Raw genomic sequence first — 21,824 nt, 5'->3', positions numbered from 1 at the left:
AATGAGTACAAATATAATCATCTCTTGGCTTGAATACATGTTTTAAAAGGAAACATGAGCCATCTTAATGTGTTTGTGGAATGAATATGACAGGGGAGTGACAACATCCAGTGCCTACACAGGGGTGTTACAACTAGTAAGAGGGCTCTAAAGTGGGGTTGTCATGACAGCACTGGACTGCAGGGGAGCCACACTCCAGAGAGAGACCACTTAGTTCCATTTGAATGTAGCAGAATCAACTCACCGCCACTGATTGGGAATTACAAAGACGCTAGCTAAATTGCAAAATTTTAGAATTCGAAAAAGACTTTAAAGACCATCTACCCTGGGGCTGGCTGGTTAGTTCAGCTGGTTCGAGAATGGTGCTGATAACACCACGGTCAAGGGTTCATCTGTACTGGCCAGCCCAAACAAAAAAGACTTCTACCCTAAACATTTTGATTTGCCAGTTGTTATTCCACCTTTCAGCTCTTCAGTTAGGCAGCAGATGGCAACCTGGGCTGTAACTTAAAAACGCCTGGGGTGTTTTCTGAACAACTCATGCATTAACCTCCACTCCCTGGAGATTCTTATTTAATTGGTCTGGGATGGGGTCCAGGCAAGAATCGTTTTAAAAGACCCCCAGGTGATTTGAATGTGCAAACAAGGGTGAGAACTACTGAGTTAGAGACCACGAAGATGAGATGCATATTCACAGCTATGGTGTAGGAAAAACAGGGCAAAAGGAGAAGAGCAACCTGGGCCAGTGACGGCGCTCTCTGCTTCTAATTCTAACCAGTCATTGAAAACATTTTTCTAATAAGCCAGTCACAAAAAGACAAATACTGTATGATTCCACTCATACAAGGTACTTAGTGTAGTCAAAATTCACAGAGATAGAAAGTGGAACGGTGGGTGCAGAGGGTGAGGGGAGGGGGGTCGATTAATGGGGACAGCGTTTCAGTTGTGCAAGATGACAGTACTGGTTGCACACAACGTGAAGGTATTTGACATTACTGAACTACACGCTTAAAATGGTTAAGATGGTAAATTTCATATTATATGTATTTTATCACAATTAAACATTTTAATAGTGTTTTCTAATGAAAAATCCTCCCAAGGGTAAGATTAGTGAGACTCACACAAGGAAGAGTTCATTAGGCACAACTCAAGTAATCCCTGATCCCTGGAATAATGTTTTTCTGACTCCATGTAATCTTTTGAACTTACTCAAACCTAAAATGACCCCTTCTGAATTTCTTCCATCAGCAGTGCTGAAACACACATAGTGAGTTTTGTCCCTTTGTACACATTTGAGAGAACTGACACCTTCCCCTTCCTTCAGAAGTCCTCAGAATTACAGGATCTGGGCGTCTGAGTCAAGGCAAACTGATACATTCAATGCCTTGCAGCTTCTTTAATTCAGAAGGCCCTGGCATGGCTGAGAAACACGTTGAGTAATATTAGTATTAGGGTTGCCAACTGGTCCTCGCTTACATGAGGCTTTCCCAATTTTAGCACTGAAAGTCCTATGTCCCAGGAACCCCTCAGCTCAATATAAACCGAGCTTGTAAGACTGGTCATCTTTCTGCTATTCCTAAATCTTAGGAAAACAAACAGGGGGAAAGTAGAGGAAGGAGGAGAAAAAAGACAAGAAAAGTAGAGAGAACATAATGGAAAAGAGAAAGGTGTGTATGGTATGGGTGACTTTTGATGACCCTCAGTGGTTGCCACGGATTACTGGCTCTTGCTTGAGCTTATTATTATAACTGTGGGTGTGATTGCCACCAGGATTACTAGTGTAATAACAAAAATCAACACTTTGAATACATGTATACAGCACCACGCTAGTGTTTTACAAGTACTATGTCATTTCTTTCTAACTATAATCCTATAAGGTACATATTATTATTATCCCTATTATAGTAAGAAGCCCCACTGAAGAGTTAACTTATGCTTTCTCAGGTCTAGAGAAAGATGCTAGAAAGTCACCTTGACCAGCCTTAAGACGATAAATTTTTGGAGTATTAAAGGTCACTCTTCCTCTGGAGATTAGCAAGGTAGCTGCAGTTGAAGTGTGAGCTGGTTGTTCTGTTGTTCAGAAAAAGAGTATGATCGAAACCTTTTTAGGGGCTGGGGCTCCTAGAGGCAACAAGGGCAGTGACCCTTAGAAGCTCTATTATGCTGGAAAAGAGATGTAGTGAGACCCTTTGTGCTTTAAGAATTGACAAGGGGGCTGCCAGACCCGTGGTTATATGGATCCCCAGGGAAGGAAAGGGAACAGAGGTTCCAAGTCTACAAGGGGAAAAGCCTGGACCAAATCTGAAGAGCCCTGCAGGATGGCTAATCCAAAGTGCCGAGCTCTAAGAAACTATAGCCCTGGAAACCCAAGCAAGGAGTCACCCACCGCTGGACCAAGCCCTGAGGAAGCGGATCATCCTCCCTCAGAGATCGACAGCAGCTGACCCGGGAACCTGGATCTGTAGAACCACTTGGTTTGATGGGACCGTGTAGGACCATCTGTCAACAGTGACACCCTGTGGCAGTGAGAAGCAAAGGCAGTAGCCAGCTAGGCCTCCAGGCTCCTAGCTGGAACTAGGAAGTCCAAATGACCCATTCTTCCCTCCCTTTTTGAATTAACTGCACCTCAGGGCACTGGGGCCATGAGGCGAGGTTTGCCGATATGGGACCACCATAGGCCTGATGCCCCTGATCTTGATGTTGAAATGGCTGGAGACCCCTGGACTAGGCTGCTCTATACTCCTCTCTCTTAAACCTGCTTCCTAACTTATTTCCCCCAGTGCTCAATTCAGGAAGGTGGATAATTTATATTAGACTCACATGATGAGAAAGCAAAAGCTGCTAGATTTAGTGGAAAAATTGAGGTTGAGAAGGTCATTTTGGGGGATGCAATTTCGCAGTCAAACAAGATATTTACAGCCCCCCTCCAGGAAGCCTTCCTTGATCCTTGATCCTGAGGTAGGCTTTCTTGTAACAATCTATGCTTTCCCAGTCATAGGCGTGAACACACAAATGTAATCTCCTGCTCATTTGTCTAGCTTCCCTAATAGACTCTAAATTGTGGAAAGCGGGGACAATGTTGTTCACCATTGCATCCCCACTGCTGTGTACGTGGTGAAGCCAAAGGGAGGTCTGGGAATCATGAAAGAATTTTTTCCCTTTAGTGTCTGATGCTGCGTTCTTTTTAGCTAGTATCTGCAGTTTGGAAGGCTGTGGATCTCTAGCTGGAATTGTGAACTTGAGTTTTGAGAGGTCAAATAGGCTGCTTCCACCTGCCCTGGGATGGGTGTTTATGCTACTAACTTTTCTTAGAAACTGTACTCCACATTACAAAATGCAACCATTTGGCTTAATAAAAGCTTTCAGCAATGATACAGAAGTGAAATACATTCAGATATCATAAATCGCTTTTATTTTTACCATAGCCAACACTTCAGTAAACATTTCATGACTGGTTTGGAGAAAAGATCTGGTTTTATGATTCCTAATGCCTTCTCCAAGGGTAAATACACTCTTTCCAAAGAACAGAGAAGGAAGCTGAATAATAAAGTCATATGGTAAACATTGTCACAAGAGGATTCCACTTGAAACTTAAAGGAAATAGTTTGCATAAAGATGTATTTCCTTATGGAAAGGCAGAGTATACATTGGAAGTCTAACCTAAGAGCCCCATATAGATTAAAAAAAAAAAAAAGTCAATTACTCTATAATGGATTATGAAAAGGAATTCAGACATATTTGGAGCCCTTAACTTATGAGGCCAGTTTCATGGAAAACTCTACCTTCCATTTTAGAGACAGAACACTGGACTAGGTAAGTGGCATGTCCGACCCAGTGTGGAATTTCTTACGATTTTTATACTCCCCCAAGGCCCACACGGATAGTTACTGAGTTGAAGCTTAACCAGTAGCCACTGACCCTTAATGATGTCATCATCAAGCTCAGCTCTGGGAGCTGGCATTCCAGCACCCCAGGTGAGGGGAGCAGGGGAATGTGGAGATGGGAACAGAGTTATTTCTATCCCCTTGTTTGGTACTCATCCCCTTCAAAGTCCTGTCCCTGGACTTAAAACTTAGTTCCCAGTTAGTCATCAGGAAACCATGAGAAATGAGTTTCTAAGATATTTCTGATTATCTCTTTACTCTGATGTTTGGAAGAAAAGGGCAATGGATATGATAAAGCAAGGGCTGGATCTTTTTTGAATCTGAGTGGACTGATTAAGCACATAGCAAGGAGCACTCTCACTAGCTGAACACTTAAGAATGAAATTCCTAGGGACTGGAGTGAACTCAAAGAAAGGTGAGCTTGTGGACAGACTGGATACAAGGGACATGGGGTCCTGAAAGAGTCGTTTTATGGCACAGCAGAACACAAAGGGTAATGTGGCCTCACATTCTGTTTCGTCTTTCTATGTATCTCCTCTTCCCTCCCTGGGAAACCCCAGCAATAGAAGTCTCATTCAACCAAATAGCTGTTTCTATCCAACCATTATGTGAGTTGCACTTTTCTGCTCGTTGAACAGCAAACTGGCTTTCCTCCTCTTTCTGCCTACAGGGTGATTTTCTCCTCTTTGTTTTGCAGGGCCGATAGTTCAAACACAGTGCTCCAGTGATTACATCCACTCCAAGGGCAACAATAATAATGTCGAGGATGGTAGAGCTGATTCGTTTAACCAGTCCTGCCAAGTACAAAAGACAGAGAACTGGGAGAGTTTGAGGGCAAGAGAATCATCCCATCCCAGTCGACCAAGGCCATTTCTCAGTCTCAACACCCCCTAGCCCAGTAAACTCTTTCTTTTTCTCATGCCTGGATAAGAATCCCAAACCCCTGGGGGATTTCCATTCCAGGCCTGCCAACAGGGCAGCAGCAGTCACCTTGAACAGTAACAGCAATGTCTTTGCTGGCAGAGCCCAGCTGATTAGTGGCCATGCAGCAGTAGGTTCCAGTGTGGTTGTGGGTTGCCTTTTGTGGCACTTCAAGGTCGAAGATCACCCCATTCCGTTTACACACCAATGCTGGAGCTGGGTTTCCCTTTGGGACGCAAGCAAGCATCTGCTCCATTCCTTCTACCTACCTCTGGTTGCCAGGGCAACCAGATTCCTCTAACCGTGGTTTGTCTGCAAAAAAGAGAGTCCCCCAAGTGTACCACACACCTCCTTACCTTCATGCTCGGCTCCCTCCTCCTCCCCTACCCCAAATGCTGTCCCCTCCACTCGACAGCTTTCTTTCCCAAGAGGAAGACTATCAGTTCCCTACTTTGAGCCAACTCTTCTTTCCTCCCTTCCCTATGGGCAAGGAGTTTGAGATGCAACCTAGAGTATTTTTATGGATTCAGACTAAATGATCACACTATTCTGTCAATGGTGGCTCTGGGGACCCTGCTTCCCATCTTTGCTTCTCAGTGGGTGAGGAGCTAAGTAGGGGTGAACTCAAAGACGAGGATTTTCATACTTTTCAAAATACAATTTTTACATGGGATTTTTGGAAATCTCTCTCCTCAGCATAAGCTCCAACTATCACTTCCTATGTTCTCCTCAGCCATAGGCCGAGGAGAACAACTAATGCCTGATCACTTTAGCCACGTCCCTTTTGGTCCCCAATTCCCCCCTCATCTTTTTCCCCACTCATTTTCGGGGGATAAGCCAATCTTGGAGAGTACAGTGGACTGAATTGTGTCCCCTCAAAGTTTAATGTGTTGGAGGCTTGGTCGCCACCATGACAGTGTTAAGAAGGTGGGAACTCCTATTATGGTAATTGAAAGGTGGGGCCCTGAAGAGGTGATTAAGTTGAAGGTTTAATGGTGGTCATCAGCATGGTTCTGAGGGCTTTAAAAGAAGAGCACATGAGAAGTTCTCTGTCTCCACTCAGCCATTTCTCAATGTGATCCCTGCCATCACTGAAGTCACCACCAAAGAAAGCCTTCTTCAGATGTGTTCACTGGATTTCAGACTGAAACTGTAAGTAATAAATTTTGTTTTCTTATAAATTACCCAGTTCCAGGTGTTTTGTTATAAGGAACAGAAATGGACTAATACAAGAGCTTTCATTTTTATTTTCTCCTCAGATTTTTTTTTTTTTTTTTTTTTTTTTTGAGAAGAATGTGGCAACTCTAATAATGAAGCTACTGGCCAAGAGGATCTCTGGAAAGGGGACACTAATAATTCTTGTTTTGACAAAAAAGATCAGGCCTCTACTCACATAAGACATGTAGCTGGATCACAGTAGTCTTAATCAACTGCTGACCCTGTACCTCTAAAGAGGCCTCGCAGGAGAAATTTCAGCCAACATCATGGCAGTAAGTAGAAGCCAGGAAGGCTCCCCAGGGGAAGGGTGGTCTGGGGCTCCCTGAAGCCGAAGAGTAGGGCTGGGTGATGTTAATACATGCCCTGAGCAGGTCATATTAACCTCTGTCCCTGCCAAGGGGTATGAACCTTCTATCTCCAGGACCAGTGGAGGAAAGTCTATAAGGAAAGGAAAAAGAGAACCAAACACATTTCTCAGAACTGACAACCATTTCTGTACTCTTGCTACTTGTGGTATCCCTTGGGGAGGTAGACATCAAGGGAAAGACTTTGGATACCATTACTGCCTCTGTAAAAGACGAATAAAAGGAGCAATAAGGTGGTTTGAGGATTTGAGAGCTTCTCTTACAACAAATACAGCATGCACACATTTGGCTATGTGCAAGGAAAACAATATCTTTTCATCTTACAGATTTCCTCCTCACCTAAAATAATTGTTCCGAGGAAGAAGTTCAAGCATCCACAATCACTCTGTAAGCAAGATGTTCTAAGGAAACTGAGGGTGAAAGCTGGATAGAGCTACTGTGGCAATGCACACCCCAACCTTCCTGCACTTACCAGAGAAAGATGAAGACTAATGTTTACTTGAGAGTGTACCTAGGAAAGGTTAGCATGGATACCCACAGTCAAATCAACAACAGTCAAATCAACAACTCATTACTGTATAAGTTTTCAACAGCAGAGAACCCACATGGGGAAAGGAAGAGGCAGGTCACTTACTGTAGACATGCACTGGCTCTCTTATTTTCTTTTCCATTGGACCCAGACATAAAAAGCAGGACAGCTCCTGATCACCAGTCTCCGTGGCCTGAATGGTGGCATTGGCCCATGCTGTGTCCCCATCCCAGGAGAGGAAGGGGCTCAGCTCCTGGTCTCCCAGGAACATATGGAACATAACTTCTTTGGCTGGAAACACATCAGCCACCTCACAGCTCACGGTCTCTGCCATCCCAACCTCCATAAGTGAAGAGAACCAGATCTAGGGCCTCTGAGAGAATTCTGCCAAGAAGTAAGGAAAAGGAAAGAAAGGAGAAAAGCCATGATAAATCATGTGTCATGTAGGACCCCACAATGTAGGAAGGGAGTGGGACTAAAAGGTCTCTTTCCCCCAGTGTTATGGTTTGAATGTGTCCCCTTAGAAGTATGTTTTGGGAACTTAATTTCCAATGCAACAGTGTTGGGAGGTGGGGCCGAATGAGAGATGTTATAGCAGCACGAAATGGACTAAGACACCCAGGGTGAGTTTAAAGCCCATGTAGGGGTGGAGCTCAATTACCATCACACCCTCACCCTAGACCCTGTGGGAACTTAGTCCTAAAGGCCAAGGCAAGATGGGCAAGATGAGCAAAATGAGCCCTGGGATTCCTTCCACACCTGGGCTGACTCACCAAAGATCTGGAGTACCATGATGGCTGAGCTGCCATGAAAGAGCCCTCCACCTTGTGAACTCAAATTCAGTTCTGCGTGGCAGGGGAAACTACTCCTGTCATTCTCCTTTTGGGCTCTGACACTGATGATGATCTCAGCTCTTTGGGAGGCTACAGCCAAGCTCACAAAGTTCTCTCTATACAGTTCTTGGTTACCCTGGAGAAGGGTAAGAGTGAGGTTTTCCAAGGGTGCTACACTGGGCACGTGGCACTTCACTGTAAATGCTTCATCCACAGCCACCCAGGCAGGCTGCAGCTCCAGATCACCTGCTCTGGTGGCTCTTTAAAAGAAAAAGGCAGGACTTGATGAAAGAGAGCTACCCACCTCTCTAGAAAGAAATGGCACAGGACAGGAAGCCTGAGATAATACAAATCACAGAAGGTGACTGCTTTCCTCAAACAACCTGATGAATAGTGTCAGCTTTCTGGCATCCCTGTCCTAGATGGGACAAGTTAGCCTTCTGGTTCTTCTGTTCATCAAAGGTGGCTAGAGCCATACTCAAGAAATGTGACTGTTGAGGGGAGGGTCCCTTGCTTTGATTGTTGCTGACATTCTCGGGAGCTTTTATCTCTTACCAGAGGTGCTTCAGAGGCATGAGCAGCTTCTAAGTGGCTCCTTAGTGTCACACAAAAACTATACCCTAGCTAACCAAATTCTTACCCACAGAGATCATACTTATCCTTACAGTCATATCTTTGCCAATGCTAACTGCTCACCTGAAAGACCTTCCTACCTACCCCATCAATTCAAATCCTAACCATTCTGCAGGAGGGCAGCTTAAGAGCCTCCTTTTTCATGGAAACTTCTCTAACCCAGCTCACAAAGATCCTCCTTTCTCCAATCCCTATTTATTCTAAGAACTTGTAGCCAATAATTCAGCACTAATTTTATACTTTTTTGGATCATTTAGATGTTAGCATCATTAGCATATGCTTCCTGTATCTGAACATATTCTCAAGCCCAGATGTCTGGATGCATGATGTGGTCTGCTCCTAATTTAAAACTCAGAAGAGTCAAGGGTTCAGATCCCCATACCAGCCAGCTGCTAAAAAAAATAATAATAAATAAAAATTTAAAAAATACAACCCAGAAGAAAGCCTACACGAAAGGGAAATGGAAATTATTGGCTCTAGGATCTTTGCAGTACAACAGAAAATTTTTTTAAGGGCCCTAATTCCTTCCCCTAAATGAAATCTGTTTATTTTTATTGTTTTCAATTAGCAATAATTGTGCCTCGAATAAACCTCATTGGCTATGGCACTGCCACTGTGCAAAGCTCTTCTTCACCTAGTAAAACATAGTCATGTTTCCCCACTCCTCCCTTCCTCCCCAGCCCTCAGCTCCACTCACGATACACGGTGATGTCAAGTCTTGTGTCCTTTTGGATCCCCACACAAGAGAAGAAACACTGCAAAATGGAATTCTCTGTGATCTCCTCTAGGAGAAACTCCTTCCACTGAAGTCTTTTGCCCACCTGGGTTTTCTTTAAGAAAGTCTCAATTCCACTGTGTCCTGGGTCTGGACAGGTGGTGCTGCAGTTGACCATTAGGGACTGTCCAAACTTCACTAGGGCCTGATTTGGCCAAACAGAAACTTCAAATAGCTCTTCTGTGGCCCCTGAAATGAATCACATATGCCAAAAACTCCTGTGAGGACCACGAGATCCAAACAAAACATAGAGCCTATTCTATCTAGTTATAAGTTAGCAGAGAACCTGCCCTGAATAAAAAGGTTCAGGGGAATGGACAAGACAAAGATCTTTAATTCACAAGTTAGACCCCCAATTCTGCCACTATTCCCTCCACCCATCTTCTTTCTTGAGATCTTGATTTCTCTATTAGTGTCACCATGGAAACTATGGATTTACTAAAAATCATGCCCAGAAAACCATTCTCTTCCTAAACTTTCAGAATTCTTAGAAGATCCCCAGGATTGGCTGCTGAGGGTCCTCATGGTGTTAGCAGACCACTGAGCAAAAGAATGTTTGTTATGTATACCTCAAAGCAATGTTTCCCTCAAACTATGGTTAAGGACTGTCTTCACCAGTATCACCTTGCAGGCTTATAAAACTGCAGATTCCAACTCTGAAGACTAATCGATTATGAACTTGAGAACAGAGGACCTGAAAATATGCTACAGAACAAGACAAGCCTCCTGGGGACCCTTATGCACACCAGATTTTGAGAACCACTAGCCTACAAGTGACTCCCAAGGTCACTCATTTCCCATGGAACTTTCTACCTCTTCTTCTCAGAGACCATTCCATTTTGCTTTGGTGCTAAGGCAATGGATGTTTCTGGATAATTACAAGTTTAGTCTGTTAGGGAAATCCCCTCAGGTACAGTGAGAGAAACATCAGATAGATTTCAGATGCCTGATGAAGGTAAAGTGCACAGTCTCCTGAAGGCTTCCCAATAGGTCCTCTTCAGTTAGTCCATATCCACCAGCCACCTCATCTCCCAAATACCAGTCCCCTCTGGGAATACACAACTCTTGTAGCAGTGTCCCCTGCTATGACTCCAGTTCCTTTCCTGCCATGAGGAGAATTCACTCCTTGAAACTGAGCTATGAGCCCCATCAAAATCCACAGTGAGCTATGGGCCCCATCAAGCTCATCATGACACAAAGAGTTGGCAACAAAGAAGTAAAAATATTCTCAAGAGGAGAAAGCACAGTCCTGGGGCAGCAGGGAACCAAGCAGAAGAAGGCATATTTCTTAGGGAGAGTTCTCCCTGCTGGTCTATTAATTTGGGTTATCCTCATCACAAGCCAGATACGCCTAAGGATTCCGTGTCCTAGTGATCCAAGAAATAGGAATCTCTCCAAGGGACCAGATGAATGAATGCTGAAGTTTTGCCCCACTCAGGACTTCCCATCCCCTTACTGACCTGCCACCTGTGCCCCCACAAATACTGGTTAAAGAAACTTTCCCAAAAAGACTCACCTGGGCAATAGATCAGGGACAGCAGGGCCCATACACCAAGCAGAACCATTTTCATCCTTATAAGAAGGGTCAAAAGCTAGAGAGAAAGAAAGGAGACAGCAGTGCTGGAGAAAGTGACCCTCCCCAAAAAAGGATATAGAAAATTCCTTCTTTGATATTGTTAAAAGTCAGCCTCTTTCCTGAAACATCACATAGTCTGGAAAAATTGCAGCAAGAATATCAGCAGTGTGGGTATACTAAAAGAATGTATTGCATCTATTTATTTCAGTTTGATTTATGTGCATAGCAAAAAGACAGGAAAAATATGATAAAAAAAAGTGAGGGGATATTTGATTATTGAGATTCCTGTATAAGCTTGCACTGCACTTATCTTTTTACTAATGTGTGCCCATCTATTAGAATGAGTCAATAGAAGAGTGTTAGCATGTGTATGAGTCTGTTTCTGTTGCTTATAACAAAATACCTAGAACTGGGTAACTTATAAGAAAATGAAATTTATTGCTTAGAGTTTTGGAGGCTGGGAAGTTCAAAGTCCAGGGAAAACACTGGTGAAGGCCTTCTTTGGTGGTGATTTCAGAGACACAGAGTATCACATCGTGAAAATGGCAGAGCAGAGAGAGAGAGACTCTCACATGCTCTCCTTTTAAAGCCCTCAGAACCACGCCCATGAATTAAAACACGGTCCTTACAATCTAATCACCTCTTCAAGGCCCCATCTTTCAATTATCATAATAGGATTTCCCGCCCTCAACAGTTATGGTGAGGATTAAACTTCAGTGAGGTTGGGGAGGGCATCCAATCTACAGCATTCCACCCCTGGCTCCCCAAAACTCATGTTCATTTCACATATGCATTCATTTCATCCCCAAAGTCTTAAGTTGTTTCAACTCAAAATTCCAAAGTTCAAAGGACCATCTGTGAAATCAAAACAAGTTATCTACTTCCAAGATACAATGGTGGAACAAACATAGGTACATATTCCCATTCAAAAAGGGAGAAATAGATCAAAAGAAAGGGGTAACAGGTTCCAAACAAGTCCAAAACCCAGCAGGGCAGGCATTAAATCTCAAAGCTGGTGAACCATATACCTTGCCTCCATGTTTGATGTCCTCTGCACACTGGTGTGGGGGTTGGGTCCTCGAATCCTCACGCAACTGTTTCGATGGCTTTCCTGGTCTGAGGCCATGCTTTGGCTCTCATGAGCTGGCATTGCATGCTGGCAGCTCCACAAGTCTGAGGTCTCTATGGCAGTCCTGCACCTATGGCTCCACTAGGCCTGGCCTTGGTGTGGTATTTCTGCTGCAACTCCAACCCCACATTTCCTCTTCAGATTGCTTTAGCAAAGGCTCTGTGTGGTGAATCCACCCCTGTGACAGAGCTCTTCCTTGGCCCCCAGACTTTTCCATACATCCTTTGATACTGGAGTGGAGCCTCCCAGGTCTCACAGCTCTGCCATTCTGTGAGCCTAGACTTAACATCACATGGACGCTGCCAAGGCTTCTGGCTTGTAGCTCCCAAAGCTGCAGGACCAGCCACACCTGGAGCCAATTCACCCACAGCTGGAGGAGCCTAAGCAGCCAGGGCGCTGATGCAAGGAACAGCCTCCTGAGGTGGCCCTGAGCAGCTAGCCTATGAAGGGTGCCTCAGGCCTATTCCCCAAAACCATTCTGTCTCCCTAGGCCTCTGGGCCTGTAATGAAGGAGGAAGTCTCTGAAATGTTTTCAAGGTCTTTTTTCCCCTTCTCTTCATAATCCCTTTCTTCTGTACTAATCTCCCTAGCAAATGGTCACTGGGCTGCACCATTGCATTTTTCCCCTGAAAATGCTCTCTGCTTCTCTACCACAACAGACTGAAAGTATTCAAATTTTTTGCCCTCTGCTTTTTTTTGAATTATAAATTCTGGCTTTACATTATGCCTTTTCTGCCATAACTCAACATACGCTGTTGCAAGTAGCCATGCAGCTTCCTGAATACTTTGCTGCTTAGAAATTTCTTCTTCAAAATCTTCAAGTTCCACATTCCATAAAACTTTTGAGCAATGCAGCCAAGTTCCTTGCCAGTTCATAACAAGTGTGATCTTTGCCCCAGTTTCCAAAAAACTCCTTCTTATTTCTGAGATCACCTCAGCACGGTGTTTACTTCCATATTTCTATCAGTATTCTGGTCACCACCATTTAACCAGTTTCTAAGAAGTTCCAAACTTTCCCTGATTTTCTTGTCTTGCAAACTCACACCAGCAGCTAGGCTTTTTCTAGACTGCTTCTTCAAATTTTTCCAACCTCTCCTCAACACTCAGTTCCAAAGCTACTTCCACATTTTAAACTATTTGTTAAAAGCAACACCCCCCATCTCTGGTACCAACTTTCCATATTAGTCCATTTCTGTTGCTTTTTTTTTTTTTTTTTTTTTCCAAAAGATGACCGGTAAGGGGATCTTAACCCTCGACTTGGTGTTGTTAGCACCACGCTCAGCCAGTGAGCGAACTGGCCATCTCTATATGGGATCTGAACCCGGGGCCTTGGTGTTATCAGCACCATACTCTCCCGAGTGAGCCACGGGCCGGCCCATTTCTGTTGCTTATAACAAAATATACAGAACAGGGTAATTTATAAGAAAACAAAATTTATTGCTCAGAGTTTTAGAGGTTGGGAGGTCCAAAGTCCAGGGAACATACCTGGTGAAGACCTTCTTTGGTGGTGATTTCAGCGACGCAGGGTATCACATTGTGAAAATGGTGGAGCAGAGAGAGAAACTCTCACATGCTCTCCGTTTAAAGCCCTCAGAACCACGCCCATGAACTAGGGCATGGTCCTTACAATCTAATCACCTCTTCAAGGCCCCACCTTTCTATTATCATAATAGGATTTCCAACCCTCAACAGTTACAGTGGGGATTAAGTTTCTGTGAGGTTGGGGAGACATCCAATCTACAGCAGCATGGAAACATGAAAAACAGAGTTCAGAGAGATGAAATTTGGCAGTGTTTATCTTGCACTGTCCAGTGGAAAGTGACCCTGAATCTAGAGAACATGGTCACTATAGCCCTGTTCTCTGATGTAAAGGAGAAATGTTTCATTAGGCCTCTGTCTCTTCATAACCTCTAAGAAATATCCCCTAAGATAATTCATTTCTTTCTGATCTGCCTCTATGTTCAGCAAACAAATTTTGGCTTACTACTTTGGCTGAGTTTAATCCTTTTTTTTTTTTTTTTTTGGTGGGTGGCTAGTATAGGGATCTAAATCCGTGACCTTGGGGTTATAAGGCTGTGCTCTAACCAAATAAGCTAACTAGCCAGCCTTAAGAAAGGTTTCTTCACTAGCCTTGTCCCTCTTCACAATTCCTCACTTATTATACATTATCTATACCTCACTTTATGCCAAATAAGATTTCTGAAGCTGTGTATATTAAAATGTAATTCATTTTGGTGAATTATTTCAATGATGTAATCATCACTATACTAGGGATTCCTTGAGGACAAGAGACTATAATTTATCTATGTTGTATCTCCAGCATCTAGCACAGTGCCTAGGATACTGTGAATATTTCATAAATTAATGGCTATCCTCTAATTTTTTATTTGAATTTGCATACATTGAGTTTTGTACAGGTCTACCTTTACCTCTATGCTGGTCTGAAAGACTTTTTTGGTCTTTTTTACACATGCATAAGATAACAAGCATATCAAAATTTATACTCCCAAGTGAACATTACCCTTCAAAATAACCACTTTAGGATGCTATAAGCTTATTCCAATGATGACACCATTATTCAAAACATTTTTTTTGGAAGTGATTTAGAACTGGCTTTAAGCTATACAAGAAAAATCCGTTTCCTCATTAAATTATCCTATTATTCTTTGAGCAAAAATGATATTACTCAGTCACCTTATCTGCCAAACTTAGCTTTAAATAATTTATCTCATTCCAAGGAAGATCTGTTAATACTGAAGATATTCTAAATAAAGCACAAGAGTTGTGAGTAATAACAACTCTGTTGGAAAAAGTACAAAAGCCACAAATGGGATTGCTTACATTCACACATTCTTTCTGCAAACAATTATTGAGCACCTACAACATGCCAGGCTCTTAGTAAAGTGTTGAAGATACAAGGATTTATCCTGTAACAAAGGAATTCCTGCAAGTCTGGTACTAAAGACAAATATAAATAAAAATAATAATACCCTGTGCTAAATGTTGTTATTTAAAAGGGGGGAGGAATAAACTGAAGATTAAAGGAGTTAATTAAGGTCAAGTGTTACACCTTACATAAGATTTAGAAAAAAACAGGGTTGGCTGGTTAGCTCAATTGGTTAGAGCGTGGTGTTGAAACAAACACCAAAGTCAAGGGTTAAGATCCTGTACCAGTCACCAAAAAAAAAGAAAGAAAGAAAAGAAATATCAACTGTTCATATCTAATATTATTATTTTGGAAGTGGTACAGGAAGGGCAGGGAAAATGGCTTTCCCAATGCTTGAAGAGCATTCATAACATTCATTTAGCTGCATATTTTTTTTTAAATATCAGTCACATTAATCTGTACACTGTAGAATCCAAATTAACTTTTGAAGTCCTTGAGGTAAAGTGTTCTCTTCATAACACCACCTCCAGGGCTAGGCACTCTACTTACTTCATTTCAATGACTCTTCCTCAATCACATCTTGCCTAATAATTTCTAACATTTAGTAAATACATACTACATTCCAGGCACTGGACTGAGCACTTTACTTTACATTATCTCATACCAATCCTATGGATATCCCCAATTTTACAGATGGGGAGATGGAGGCTACAAAAGGGAGACTTGCCTCAGATCACATAACTAGTAAGAGGTGAAGCCAGGATTCAAGCACAGGCATTTTGATTGTAGGGCAATGCTCTTAGTCCTTTACTGCTTCTGTACATTCCATGAATCCAGATTATTTGTGCTTTGATGGGGCCACAGTGTCATAAACAATTCCCCAGGGGTTAATCCAAGAGCTCCTTCTGTTTTTATTAATCGCTCTTTAGCTTGCTGATGTTACCTTCTTCTGCAAAGCATTAAACGTGCTGTGAATTTATCTCATAGACTATATTCTGCTCTTAGAGTCCTAGCTAAAAAAAAGATTACCCATCTCTGATCACTTTAAACCAAGCTAGTCGGTTTTCCCTTATAGTTGCTACTGGTATCTCTCTATACCATAAATAGGCATAAGAAAATAGTCAGGGGCCGGCCCGTGGCTCACTCGGGAGAGTGTGGTGCCGATAAAACAGGCCACGGGTTCGGATCACTATATACGGATGGCCAGTTAGCTCACTTGGGAGAGCGTGGTGCTGACAACACCAAGTCAAGGGTTAAGATCCCCTTACTGGACATCTTTAAAAAAAAAAAAAGAAAGAAAGAAAGAAGAAAGAAAACAGTCGGAAGATTTTTTTTTTCATACATATACTGACACATACTTTGTTCTTTGTTTCTTAAGGCCCTGCTCTCCCCACCACCCTCATATCCCCACAGCTTTAATCTTCCATCCTTGTTTTTATGTGGCACATTATGATCAGGTTCTGAAACATGAGATTTTATATTCATTTTGTTATGGAGAAAGAGAGTAGCATCCCAAGGGGAAACTTTTTTTTTTTTTTTTTTTTTTTAAAGATGACTGGTAAGGTGATCTTAACCCTCAGCTTGGTGTTGTCAGCACCATGCTCACCCAGTGAGCCAACCAGCCATCCCTATATAGGATCTGAACCCGTGGCCCTGGTGTTATCAGCACCGCACTCTCCCGAGTGAGCCACGGGTCGGCCCTGGGGAAATTATTTTTAAATCTTTTGAAATCCCTTTTGCTTATTCTGTAGATCATATCCCAGATTAAAGGTTTAAACTGTCTGAAAGTCGAGGCCTACACTCCAGCCACTGGGGGAATGGCTGCAGGAGCAGGGCAGGCAGTGAGAGGAGGGCGGCGATCACTGATAAGCTGCTGAATTGCTTTGCCTGCCTAGCGTGCTGAACTTCATTTCCAAGTTTGGGATTTCATCCACATTCAAGGCTTTCTTGCAATTTCTTATAAATACGAGTCACACTCCGACCTTGCTGCCTCTTCCCTATGCCTGGAATTCACTTCCTGCTCCTGGAACACTGCTCTAGCCAGTTCAACTTATCTCTGCAAATGAGGCCCACCCTGACCACCCCTTCTCACCCTCAGTGCCAGGATGGGGGGCACAGCACGCCCTCAGTCTGTGCTACTGTTTTCTCTTCCCACAGCACGCGTCGCCCTCTAACTCGCTATGCTTTACTCATTGGGCCTGAAATTCGTTGTTTTATTCACTCATGGCTCACACACACCTAAACGGTTACAGGCGTTCAACGACTACGAACGAACTAGATAAAATACGTGCAAATACTCGAGTGAGGGACTCTGCCCACCGCTTTGAGACAGGACGTCGTAAGGCCAGTTCCCGCTGGGAAGAGAGGAGCGTGTACCCTGAAGGCTTCCAAAGGCGGACGGTATTGAAATTTCTGATATTTTTAAATATGTGGATAAAACATTTCGACGAGTGCTCCTCCGGGTTTCCCGCCCACTAAAGCGTGAGGGACGAAGCCGCCATGAGCCAGACCTCACCGGCGTGAAAGGAAAGCCGCGAGGAGAACGCGGCACCAACCGAAGCAAAGAAAGAAGACCCAAATCCTCACTGAGCCGCGGCCGCTCGCACGCCCCTCGCCTTCGCGGGGCCACCCCTCTTCGGGTCGCTGGGCCGCCTCGCCAGCTCCGCTCTCTGAGGCCGGCCACGGGCTCAGACCGTTTGGTCCACTCCGCCGGGCGGCGGCGCGAGAGGGTGCTCCAGGCTGGGGGATTTTCCTGATCTGCCTAGAAACTCGTGACGTCTCCTCAAAACTTAGCAGGATTGGCTGAGACAAATGGGAAGGGCTGGAAGCTGAAACAACAGGAGGGGCGCGCGGGGAAGATGAGGGGAGGGGAGTCTGTATCAAGTTGGGCAGAGAGCGCATGTTTGACTCGAGATAATCCCTACTGAATAAAACCAAGTACAAACAAAAGGAAAAGTGTTGTTGCAGCAAGTAAGGGCTCTATAAGGAAAACAAGAGTTTGTGCTTGTTCGTCTCGTATGCCCCGCGCTGCAGGGACGCATTCCCGCCTCGGGCCGCGGCCCTTGTATGACCTTAGTTTCTTACTCCCTCCAATTCCTGCCGGGACCACTCACGGCTGCTCCCGGGCAGGCTGGGAGAAGGGTTCGGCTTGGCTTAGGCAATATTCGAAAAGTCCCTTTTTCGCGGCCCGCCCCCTCCGCTTTTATACCCCGCCCTCCACACACAAATAACATGCTTGAGCGACTCCCCGCGCTTCCCTCGCTGCCTTCACACGCGCCTGCGCTTCTGCTCGCCCCCGCCCGGGAGCTGTCAGCAAAACCTTCAAAATGGTGCGAGCAAGTCAGTCCTCCTCCTGCATCTCTCCACCCGGACCGCGTTCCTCAACTTGCACGTCAAACATCTTTCCAAGCCTCTGGAGGGTCGTTTCCTAAAACATCTGGCCTGACCTGGGACCGTGAGCCATGGGCTGAGTTCCTTGGTGCACTGAAGTTTGAGGATTTGAAAGGTTTTTTTTCAGGAGGACGATTATGTGCATCCACCATCTCATTTAACATAACTACCCTTGAGAGAGGCACTTCTGTTACCCCCATGTTCCTAACGGTCTTCAAAAAGTTCGTGAAAAGATTTGTATTATCTTTAATTACATTTTCTGCTAATATTTTGAAATAACTGCATGTGGAAGAGGGAACAGACTTGGAGAAGCCTCGGTGTTCTGTGTATGGTGGTGGCAGGCAGGGGAATTATTAATGTATTCGGCAATTTAGGTGTCCAGTGTTAAGTTTTAAGAACTGTATTTCTTGCCCTGCAATAATCTTTTATGCACCCACATTTTTCTTTTTAGACTTTGAGAGATATGGGCTGACTCCTTTGGGCTGTCTAGGGTCGCTGCCTTTCTCGTATGTAGCCGTGTCCTGACTTGCCTCCTTCCATACTAACAGTTTGAGGGAGAAAGCTGGATGGAATAGAAGCTTTGGAGCCAGAAAAACTGTCTATGAATCCCTCTTCAATACCTTATTAGCCTTCTGACTATGGGGACATTACAAAACCTGTAGTTTCCCTGTCAAAAGGAATGTCATTTAGTTTATGTGTATGAAAGTGCCTACCATTGTCTTTGACACCAAGTAGGTGTTCAATAAATTGTAGCCTGTGTTTTTCTTTCACAATCTCAGAAGAACCTTTCCTAACTACTCTTCCTAAAACTGCCTGGATTTATTTTTCTTTATATCACTTAGTACCTGATGTTAAGGTAAATATCCCACAGTGTCCTGGATCAGCTCATGTGGGCTAGCCTTCCTCTTCACTCTGTGTTTAGTGATGGGGGGATGGTAGCTTGAAAACAGCCATGGTGGAAGTATTTATATACTGAAATTGTTGAAGGTTATAAATCAGGGTTTTATTTTGTTTTTTGTGTAAAACTACATCTTTATTTTGCACATTTCAATTTCAGAACAAAATAAGCGAAAAGCCACAATACACAACATCCAACCCCATTTTCAAATTAGGGAGAGCATAGGGCTTGAGGCCCTTGTATCCGATTCTGCCTTAGACACAAGGACAGGAGAGGGAAAAAAACTAAAACACTAGACATCAGCAGAAGGAGCCAGGTGGGACAGGCCCGCTCAGGGCTGCTGTGGGAGTCATGGGGACACTATACAGAGGGCACAAGATTTCCAAGTAGAACTCCTAATTTGTTTTTGTTTTTGTTTTGAAAACTGGTTGTTAAACATTTACCAGCATATCACTGTATATATCTACTTGTTTGTCTGTTCACTGTTTTTTTCTCTAGAACATAAGTTACATAAGGGCATGATTTTTGTCTGTCTTGTTTATTGCTGTATCATTAGCACCTAGAACAGTGCCTGCACATAGTAAATATTTAGTAATTCAATTAGTTGAGAGTCTGTGAAGAGTGGTCATTTAACATCTCAATTTTCATTGTGCATCACAAATCTCCTTCAGAGGACTCAGCTTTGTGACACCAATCCCCCTACACTCTTGCTCATTTTCATTCTGTTTCTCCACCCCTTATCCCAAAAGGTGGTGATGAGAATGAGAATTTTTTGTTTGTGGTTTTGGTTGGGTTTTTGTTGTTGTTGTTGTTGATTTTGGTAGCTGGCCAGTATGGGGATCCGAATCCTTGACCTGGGTGTTGAGAATAAGAATTTGAATCTTTCCAGGGAAGACATCACCACTACCCTCTCCTGGCCGACAACCTCCATCGTCCTCCCCACCCTGGCATCCTCTATCAGAAGGAGAGAAGGAGGAACTATGTCTGTCAGAGACGTGCCCTCAACTCATCCCAACCCCAAAGAGCTCAAAAGGGCAAAGTGAGGAGGTCCCCTGGTACCAGCCCTCCAAAAAAGGTGTTTCTTTTACCTCTTCATAAAGTTCCCAGAAACTACTATTGTAGGGTCTGGTTTTAACAGCTTTAGATTTCTGGGAATTTTTAACTGATGGGTTTTTATTTTATCATCATGTATTTTAAGGAATATTCAATTTATCTGAAGTTATAAGGTAATTTAGGGCCGGCCAGTTAACTCAGTTGGTTAGAGCACAGCCTTATAACATGAAGGTCAAGGGGGTTCGGTTCCTGTACTGGCCAGCTGCCAAAAAAAAAAAAAAGTTATGAGGTAATTTAAAGTCTTTAAGAAAATAACATGCATGTCAAATTTTTCAAATTTTTAAATGTACAATTTAAATATGTGCAATTGACTGTATGTCAAGAAAGCTGGCTTTAAAAAGGGTTTATGAAATATTTACTATTCAGAAAACTATTTTTTCAGTATCAGTAATCAAAATTTCAGTTTCATGTGAGAATGTTTTAGCATTTTCAGAAACTTTTTTGCCAATTTTTCAATTTGCATAGCACCTTAGTATGTTATTTCTAGCAAAATGTATCTGTGGTATGGTTGCTCCTGTTGCTTCCCAACAAATTTCTTTAGCTCCTTTTTAGCATGTTCAGCTTTTGTGGGGTTTCTTTTGGTTTTTTGTCCTTTACAAATTCATATTCCTGGTTAATGCATATAAAATGTGAGGCTAGCTTACAGATTTATCATAGTAACCTCTTCAAGCCATCCTCATTTCTCTTTTGTGGCTCTGAATGGTTTTACCCATTTATGTTAAATATTTCTTCAAACTGCTACAAATCAACATCCTAATGACTCCTTGTTAGAAAACAGAATTTCTGCACTTAAATTTGGCAGTTTTCAGCTACTTATTTTTTTCAGGTACTTTGGAATGTCATTTACTATTTTGTCAAATGCTTACATTATTATCCATTTTTCCAATTCCTCAATGGCATATCAACCATAACTTTAATTTCTTCAGTTAAAAACCTAAATTTCAACATCTTTAAGGCTGTCAAAATAATCACATCTAATGAAAATAGCTGTATCACATAAAAATAGTTTTTAAAAAGTTTTGGTAATTTTATAAATTGGTCACTTAGTTGAATTTTAGCAAATGGACTTGTTCCAGCTGACCTATTTCTTTGTCTGAAAAAGTGCTTTCCCAAGGAAGTGGAGAAGTCATTCCTTCAAATAGATAATTGCTCTGGCCTAGGTAGTCATGGTGGTGGGGCTGGGTTGTAGAAGCAGCTGGTTTAAGCCTGACAAATCAACGGAAACCCCAGCTAGAGAACTGTCCTCTTCTGAAGCTGCATCCATCTCTTGATTGCTTTACCTGATCCCTCAAGACTCTCTATCCTTTGCCTGCCCTTTATTCTGGGGGCTGTCACCACCTGACTCAGTGGCCACTTGTTTATACAGGCTAAACAATTAGGATCACGGCAGTCTTAACCAGAATTAGAAGAACAAATAGATTAAGGGTTAAAATCAGGTGTTAGCAATAAGCAAATCAACCATGGCTGGCCCATCAGTGTCAAGGTGAGGATGAGATCTGGGCTAAGCCAATAAACAATGAATCCCGGAATCTAGAGAAAGTCACAAGTCAGTAAGTCCAAGAGACTGCGAGCATAGAGCTCAAGGACCTGGTAGTTGAAGTTAACTGTTAAGGTTAAGTTGGTTTCAACCTTCTGTCCTGATGTGTTAACTGCTGATCAGGACTGATTTGGCA

The 21,824-nt window shown here is 43.2% G+C and overlaps 1 non-coding gene and 1 pseudogene across 1 annotated transcript; both read right to left on the bottom strand.

Moving 5' to 3' along the window:
- Nucleotides 1-4,289: 4,289 nt before the first annotated feature.
- LOC134364437 (intercellular adhesion molecule 5-like) lies at nucleotides 4,290-10,729 on the bottom strand (annotated as a pseudogene).
- Nucleotides 8,866-9,008, bottom strand: LOC134365283 (U4 spliceosomal RNA). The gene has a single exon (XR_010021990.1). It is a non-coding gene; the product is annotated as a U4 spliceosomal RNA (small nuclear RNA).
- Nucleotides 10,730-21,824: the final 11,095 nt, after the last annotated feature.

Source organism: Cynocephalus volans, chromosome 16 (assembly GCF_027409185.1).
Source record: "Cynocephalus volans isolate mCynVol1 chromosome 16, mCynVol1.pri, whole genome shotgun sequence".
NCBI lineage: Eukaryota > Metazoa > Chordata > Mammalia > Dermoptera > Cynocephalidae > Cynocephalus > Cynocephalus volans.
The sequence above is the reverse complement of the archived record's forward strand: the minus strand, read 5'-3'. Positions and strand labels throughout refer to the sequence as shown.